The sequence below is a fragment of the Coturnix japonica genome, chromosome 27, assembly GCF_001577835.2.
Source record: "Coturnix japonica isolate 7356 chromosome 27, Coturnix japonica 2.1, whole genome shotgun sequence".
Lineage (NCBI taxonomy): Eukaryota > Metazoa > Chordata > Aves > Galliformes > Phasianidae > Coturnix > Coturnix japonica.
Window position 1 is genome coordinate 1,134,516 of NC_029542.1, and position 7,028 is coordinate 1,141,543.

The window sequence follows — 7,028 nt, forward strand, 5'->3', positions numbered from 1 at the left end:
TACAGTAGTACATAAACTCCAACAGTCGCCCAGCTTTCTCTTCATGCTATGCCACTGTAGGCACCAAACTCGCTCATGTGGACAGCGTTGTAATCTGAAGGGGGGGGTGAGAGGGAAAAGATCCGGATTGGATCTGGAGAAATTCCAGTTCATGCAACGAGTAAGGGAGCCGACGCAATCAAAGAGGCGGATGACTTCACCATAACTTATCTAGGGACCTAATGCTTATATCTGGTTGAAAGTTGCAATTATGCGCCAAGTTTTGGACGGGCCGTCGTGCATGTTTGACTATTACAAGCTTAGGCATTTTTTCTCTCTCATTTAAAGGTGATGATAGCAAATAGGAACTGTATGTCAGCTTTGAGAGCAGATGGAATGATGGAAGAATGATGACAAAGTGGCTGTCAAGTGGCACAGAAGAAGCATTATTGGAACTACAGTGCTGCTTGGCCTAAGGTGACTGCTGATCCCAGGCTGCAGGATCAGTGAGAATTATCAGTCAGATGTATGCCTTAGTGGTAGGGCATGCAATGAGACACACTCTTGAGGTTGTGCAATGGCTAATTTATAGCACTCAAATGTTTTTAGCTGGGGAACCACTAGAACCAGGTAGGGAGATGGAATCTTCTTTGAAGACTATAGCAATAACCACAGCAAAAGGTAAGGCTAAAGAAGGTAGGATCCTGCCCCTCACAGGACTAAGAAATCTCAAACAACTTTGGGGAAGACTGCAGGTATTTCCCTCAGAACTTACACTATCTTTTTACAGCTCAGGGTATGGGAGTCAGCAGACAGAGGTTATGCCCTACCTGTGACTCACTCCTTACAATAAAGCAAGAAACGACTGCCCTGAAAAACCAGCACGGTTTATCCCCTAGTTTCACAGTAGTTCTGTTAGGAATGCCAGAATACAAAGGAATCCATAGAACTTTCAAATACAGGTAGACTTTGAGCAGTTTTGCACAGGAGAATTATGGCAGACAGTTAAAATGCAAGGTGGCAAGCTGCAATATCTTACTAAGATGTTCTTCAGAGCCACAAAAATCCTTAAATAAAAAGGATCGTAGCATTTTGTAGAAAAAAAAGATTATGAGTTGATGTCAAGAGTGAGGAGTTGATTCAGAAATCTCAAGACAAGTGCGTAAGCTCATGTCAACAGTGTAAGCCCTCTTCCTTGGATCACATTTGAGCCTCTTGAACTCAGGAAAATTATTTCTAGTGAATTATGTTTTGGACTGACATGAGCTTTCTGCTTGAGATGAAGATTATCTTTTGGGGGTTAATAATAGTTCATCACCTAACTTGTCAGCAAAATCACATATTTTGCCAATGCCAGGTTGAATCTACATGAACAAAATCAGTGTAAGTTTGTGTAACTTGATAGAAAAAAAGAAAATGAGATAAGAAAGAATAAGGGAAGAAGGGGAAAAAAGCGAAAGAAAAAGAGGGTAATAGTCTCAGATACCAAGATCTGGAAATATCCATTACAAAAGTGATATTGATCCAAAAAACTTCATGCATTATCTAATGCAGTTTCCAATTATTCCTGGAACTGTTTATATTTATATAGCATAAAGAACATTGCCAGTTCCTTAGAGAAGGAAACTCATTAGGATTGGAAGAATTAGCTGAAATTGGAGAATTCTTACTTTACATCTTTGGAAGGAAAAAAAAAGTTCAATTTCATTGCAAACAATTCAGATTTTAAGAGATTATGTCAGGTTGTAAATGTCTGCACAGCCGAGAGAATAGCTTTTCTGATATATATATATTATATATATATTATCCCGAAACTTGATGACTAGGAAGACATTATTGTAATGGGAAAGGCTCTTGTTACAACATTAGTACAGATATTGAAGTTGTTAGAGAAATTACTTTGCGGGAAATTTGCATGCAAAAAGCTGGAGCAGTGAGAAAATGATGTCAGAAACTGTTAGGTGTGGTTCCCCCCTGTTGGGTGTCAATGAGTCGCTCTTGTATGGTATTTCATGAGGCAGAAGGACACTTGGCAGGGACTTTTTGCTAAGGCTTCAGCTCTGGAGGTACCTAATGCAATTTAAAACATCTGCAGCCACACACATACAGGCACCACAGCCAGAAGTGTAGCTGGAAGGGCCAGAGAGACCATGAGGACTTTCATCCCTGCACAGTCCTTAGCCACCACTGAAGCACAAGGTGTGAGATCAACCGGGATCGACCAGGAGAAGCCGTAACATGTTTTGAGACAAGATGTGATGGTTTTATTCATCTCTAATGCCAAAAGGCAAATCACCGACTTTGTAATTCACCCATATCAAGGGCACTGCACTTCTTGGGGTGAATTTTCTGATTTCCTCCTGGTGAGTGCTGCACCCCAGGGAAGGTCAATCAGCAGGCAGACACTGCTAGCAACCACAGCTGGTCCTTAGCATACAGCTGATGAATACGAGCTGTCACGACAGCATCCATATGGTGTTCGAATGAGGCATCGCTTTGTCCACACTAAGGAAGAGATTGCTTCTGAAGATCCTCCAAGGACCAAACGTGCAGAGGAATTTACACCCTTAAACAATCCAGTGCCAAGATTATTTTTCTCACTTCTGCTCAGTCCCCAAAATTGTATTACTTATGACACAACGTGGATGACCTCTCTGAAATCCCAATTAAGAACTGTAATAAGAAATGACTTTGTGCTAGTGCTGGCGATTTGTCTCTCCTTGTAAATGTGACCATAGTTTAATAACCTGGACAATATGCATGTGTAACACGGTCTGCTTCTAAGCAAAACCACGCACTGCCTGCACATTACAGAGACCCTCTCAGTTTTAAAGAGGCTCTGGAAGGAGAAGCTTTGTTTGACCATGTGCTGGATCCATGGCTATCCTTGGGGGCTTGATGTATGGCTAAGCATTGTGTTATGATGTAACACAAATATAATTTAATAACTTGGGTGTCAAATGGCTAAGATTTATGGTCAGTGAGGCTAAACACTCACAAAGGATTGCTCCAGAGATGCAGTATCAACTAGTTGGATAGAGAAGAAAAACCTCCGGATATCGCAATGCTTTAGACAGCACAGCTCTATGGGACTGGAGGTTTTGGATCACTTTTTGCATGGTATTAATATTTTCTTGTTGCATTTCCAGAAACCCTCTTTCTAATTATAGTTTTCTGGGTTCATTCCGTGTAAATTAAAAGCATGTTATTATTTCGTAACTGAAGAGTATGAATCATGTGCTGCTGTTTAAACAACAGGCTGCTGAGTCGGCCAGATGCGGATCCTTTCATCTTCGTGTCCCAGCAAATGTTTGTGTGAGCAGCTTGCCGGGTCTCTGACTTACAAGAAGATCCAATCTGTGATGAGTGGGCAGATGCTTTTTATTTTCCAAAAAGAAAGAAACAAAGAAAGAAAGAATGAAGCAAGCTTGCTAAAGCCTTTCCAAATCAGTAAGCTGAAGGAAAAGGGGAGCAGAATGGGGATTTGTGAGGCACCGCCACGGTGACTGGAGAATTGCATGTCATGAGTTTGATCAAGGGAAAGGTCCCTCCCATCTGCAGCAGCTGGAGCAGTCTGCGACTATTCCTTTGGAAACTCCGTGCTTGCTCGTTTCTAAGAAGAGTCTTTGCTGACCCTCTTCTCAGCCAACCGTGTACTTGTGATAGATCTGTCCGCATTCTTTGGCATCTGTCCCGCATTCCTCTGCAATAGCTGACACTTGTCCCTGCTAGCGACAGCTCTCCAGCTCTGTTGGAGCTGCTGCTGCCTCCAGGCTCCTAGAGAAAGCCTTATGCCATCAGCGCTGCCCCTCCACACACCCAGCCAGCAACGGCATTTGCACAATGGTCTTCACACACGCTTCGTCGAGGGACCCTGGTCTTGGGCTGGTGAGTGATGTTGGATCCATGTATGACCAGGTGATCCTTGCTCGGTAACTTTTCCAATCATTAGCACGACCTTCCGCTGGCCAGTTCTGTAAAACTAATGGCACAACCACCTGAAAAGTCTCAGAAGCGTCCCCCACAACACTCGTCACTGCGGTATTAAGAAAGGGCTTTTGCCTTCAGCTGCACATGGCCACGAACACATTCATCTGTAATGTAGGGGCCCTTCCCCAGAGTACGCAGCGAGGCTGAGGCCTGGACACGAACACCCTGACGTCATACGCCACCATCAGCCGCTTCTGCCCCCAGGGCACTCTCCTCACTTGCCTTCGCCTGTGCCCGCATGCGCCCCCAGTGATTTCTTCAGGGACTATTCAGTCCAGCAACCCAACCAATGGAGCGCACACATTGTAGCGTACAGCTCATCTGATTATTTCTGCTGACTGCGATCGCAAACATTGCAAGAAATTGTAAAGATACACAACTGCCTCTACATAACATTCCATGTAGCTGTAGTGGTTGTAATCGATGGCTCCATCTTCTGCTTCCCTAGACCCTTAACCTTGGTATTGGTTTCCCTTGTTGTTTTTATTCTCTTTTAGGAGATGCGCAAAGCGATTCCACAAGCCTGTTAATGCCAGTTGGAAAATTTAGAATGCCCCAACCATTTTAGAAGCTTCATAATTTCTTTTAAGAGCAGGAAGGCTGTTTCTATTTGAGAAAGGACAACAGACAAACCCTTCGGCTTTATCTACCAATAAAAGGACTTTAGCGTTCGTGTGTTTCTTTTCCCCTTTTCCTATATTCCAATCTTACCCTAGGTGCCGGAGAAAGTCGTAGAGTGTGTGCCCAGCCCATGAGGAGTGCGTGCTGTAGATTCCTTGGTTACCAGTCAAGCTCCCCATCCTCCATTTCCTATCCTGCAGCAGATGGAGACACTGGTGCGTGCCCTTATTGGAGGCCGAGAGGGACAAAATTCCATGCCTCCATTTCGAGCGAGGCTCCCCTTTAACTTTCCAGGCGAAGGGACACGTGTGTTATAATTCACTGCCCCACCTTATCACCAGTGTTTATTCTGTGGACCTCGCCTTTTGATAAAATGCCTGATCCCCAGGAGGCCTTGAGGCGATCTGTGGGCCTCGAGAAGAGAAGGAGAATGTTCGAGAGTCTCATATAGATGTTTATTTATCTAGGACTCCAGCCCAGCCAAGAAGCTCCTGGTGGCGTAAAAGCCGGAATCAATGGAAGTTTTTCCATTGCTGACTCGCACAAAGTTTACTGGGGGATTCAGACCATTTCGCAGATAGTCTGATATAGCGCGTGAGAGTAGATTCTGGCCGACATTACAATTCGGTCCCCCTGGCGGATTGTAACCAGTGCGTATCTTTTGTGTTGTTTGTCGTGTGTTAAATTCTGCTCAACTCAGTTTAACCTCTGTGACGCTTCTAATAAGTGATATAAGCTATATCCTTACTCTTGCACCGCCATATGTGACCCCCCCTCCATTAACTGGCAGGCGAACTGTTAACACCGCTTTCGTTGTAATACCTCCTCCGTAAATGCGAAGGGGCTCGTCACTGACTCGTCAGCTCTTTGAAGCCCCCCGGCCCCCACCACCGTAGAGGTGTAATTTCATGAACCAGGCCCTTCAGCTAGAGATAAACCGGCTCGCCAGTTTCAACAGCAAGTATGCCTTTATATGAATGTAAAATTATAAGGAAAGAAAAAAAACACCACTGGACATTCCTGTCGCATATGGCTACTCGTGAAAAAACAGGAACACCATGTAGGCAAACCGGCTATGGGATCTCTGCACTCCCGAAAGGACTCGGAGGTACTCCGAAACCGACGCCCGATGTGTATCGCAGCACCACAAGGCCATATTGGATGATGGGCACTGGGATGGGATAATATGGGATGATCGGATATGATGGGATATGGGATGGGATGGAGGAGAGCTCAGCCTGCCCCACAGATCCCACAACACCCCACAGCTGTGGGGCAGCAGCTCCGATCCCAGCCCCTTCCAGCAGCTGATGCAAAAGGTGTCAAAGTGCTGCAGGAGCGTCACCTCCCCTGATTATGCCGATCCTCCCTGTTAATGGCCCAGCAGTCCGACCTGTTATGGCCGAGTCCGCCCTTATGGCTAGTCCTGCCCTGTTATGGGACGAGTTCTCCCTTATGGGCACATACCTACACCCAACACCAGGACCAAGTGTAACCATGTCAACTCTGGTTATAGGGAATCCAAGGAAGACCCAGAAGCAGCCCCCATAGAAACCAGACTAGAATGCCTCCAGGAGCCTATAGCAGCCCCATAGTGACTAATGGGTCCATAGGGCCTATAGCAGCCCCACTGCGGCCCAGCACCCACCGGACCCCATCAGCAAACCCAACATATCCCCAGCCCACATCGCCCCCAATTTCCCAACCCATGCACCATCCCATCCACATCGCCCAATCCACATTACCCATTACCCATCCCCACCACCCCCTCTCACCGCCTCCACGACCCGGCCGGGAAACCCGGAAGTAGCGGCTGTAAGCCCCGCCTCCTCGTGACGTCATCACGCAAAGGGGGCGATGCTAAGAGAGGCCACTCCCAACATAGAGTGGGCCGGGAACTTGAGAGAGAATTGGCGCGCTCTGGGCGGGAAAAGGGCACGTGGGTGAGAGATGGGTGTAAATAGAGCTGAGTGTGTATGGACACATGGACACCATAGAGAGCACCATATAGACCACCCCTAAGATAGAATACCCTATAGAATACCCTATAGAACACCCATAGAAATCCCATATAAGTGAGAACACACATAGCCACACCCCAACTATTAAACCACCCCATAGACCACCCCATAGAACACCCTATAGCACACCCCATAGAACAGAACACCCTATAGACCACCCCATAGCACACCCCATAGACTCACCCCATAGAATCACCCCATAGAATCACCCCATAGAATCACCCCATAGAATCAATCACCCCATAGCAACCCACTTAATCACCCATAGACGCGACCCATAGAAACACCGCTTAGACACCCATAGAGACCCACCCAACATAAACAGAACACCTTATAGAGCACCCCATAGAGCACCCCATAGAACACCCTACAGATCACCCTATAGCACACCCCATAGAACACCCTATAGAAAACCCT

The 7,028-nt window shown here is 46.2% G+C and overlaps 1 protein-coding gene across 2 annotated transcripts in view; it reads right to left on the reverse strand.

Moving 5' to 3' along the window:
* PLEKHM1 (pleckstrin homology and RUN domain containing M1) overlaps positions 1 to 6,447 on the reverse strand; it is a 25,085-nt gene extending 18,638 nt beyond the window's left edge. Inside the window, exon 1 of one of the 2 annotated variants that reach the window (XM_015885536.2) lies at positions 6,366 to 6,447. The gene's annotated coding sequence lies outside the window, so the exon portion shown is untranslated. The remainder of the gene's footprint in view (positions 1 to 6,365) is intronic. The other variant, XM_032440889.1, reaches the window with a different exon arrangement.
* Positions 6,448 to 7,028: the final 581 nt, after the last annotated feature.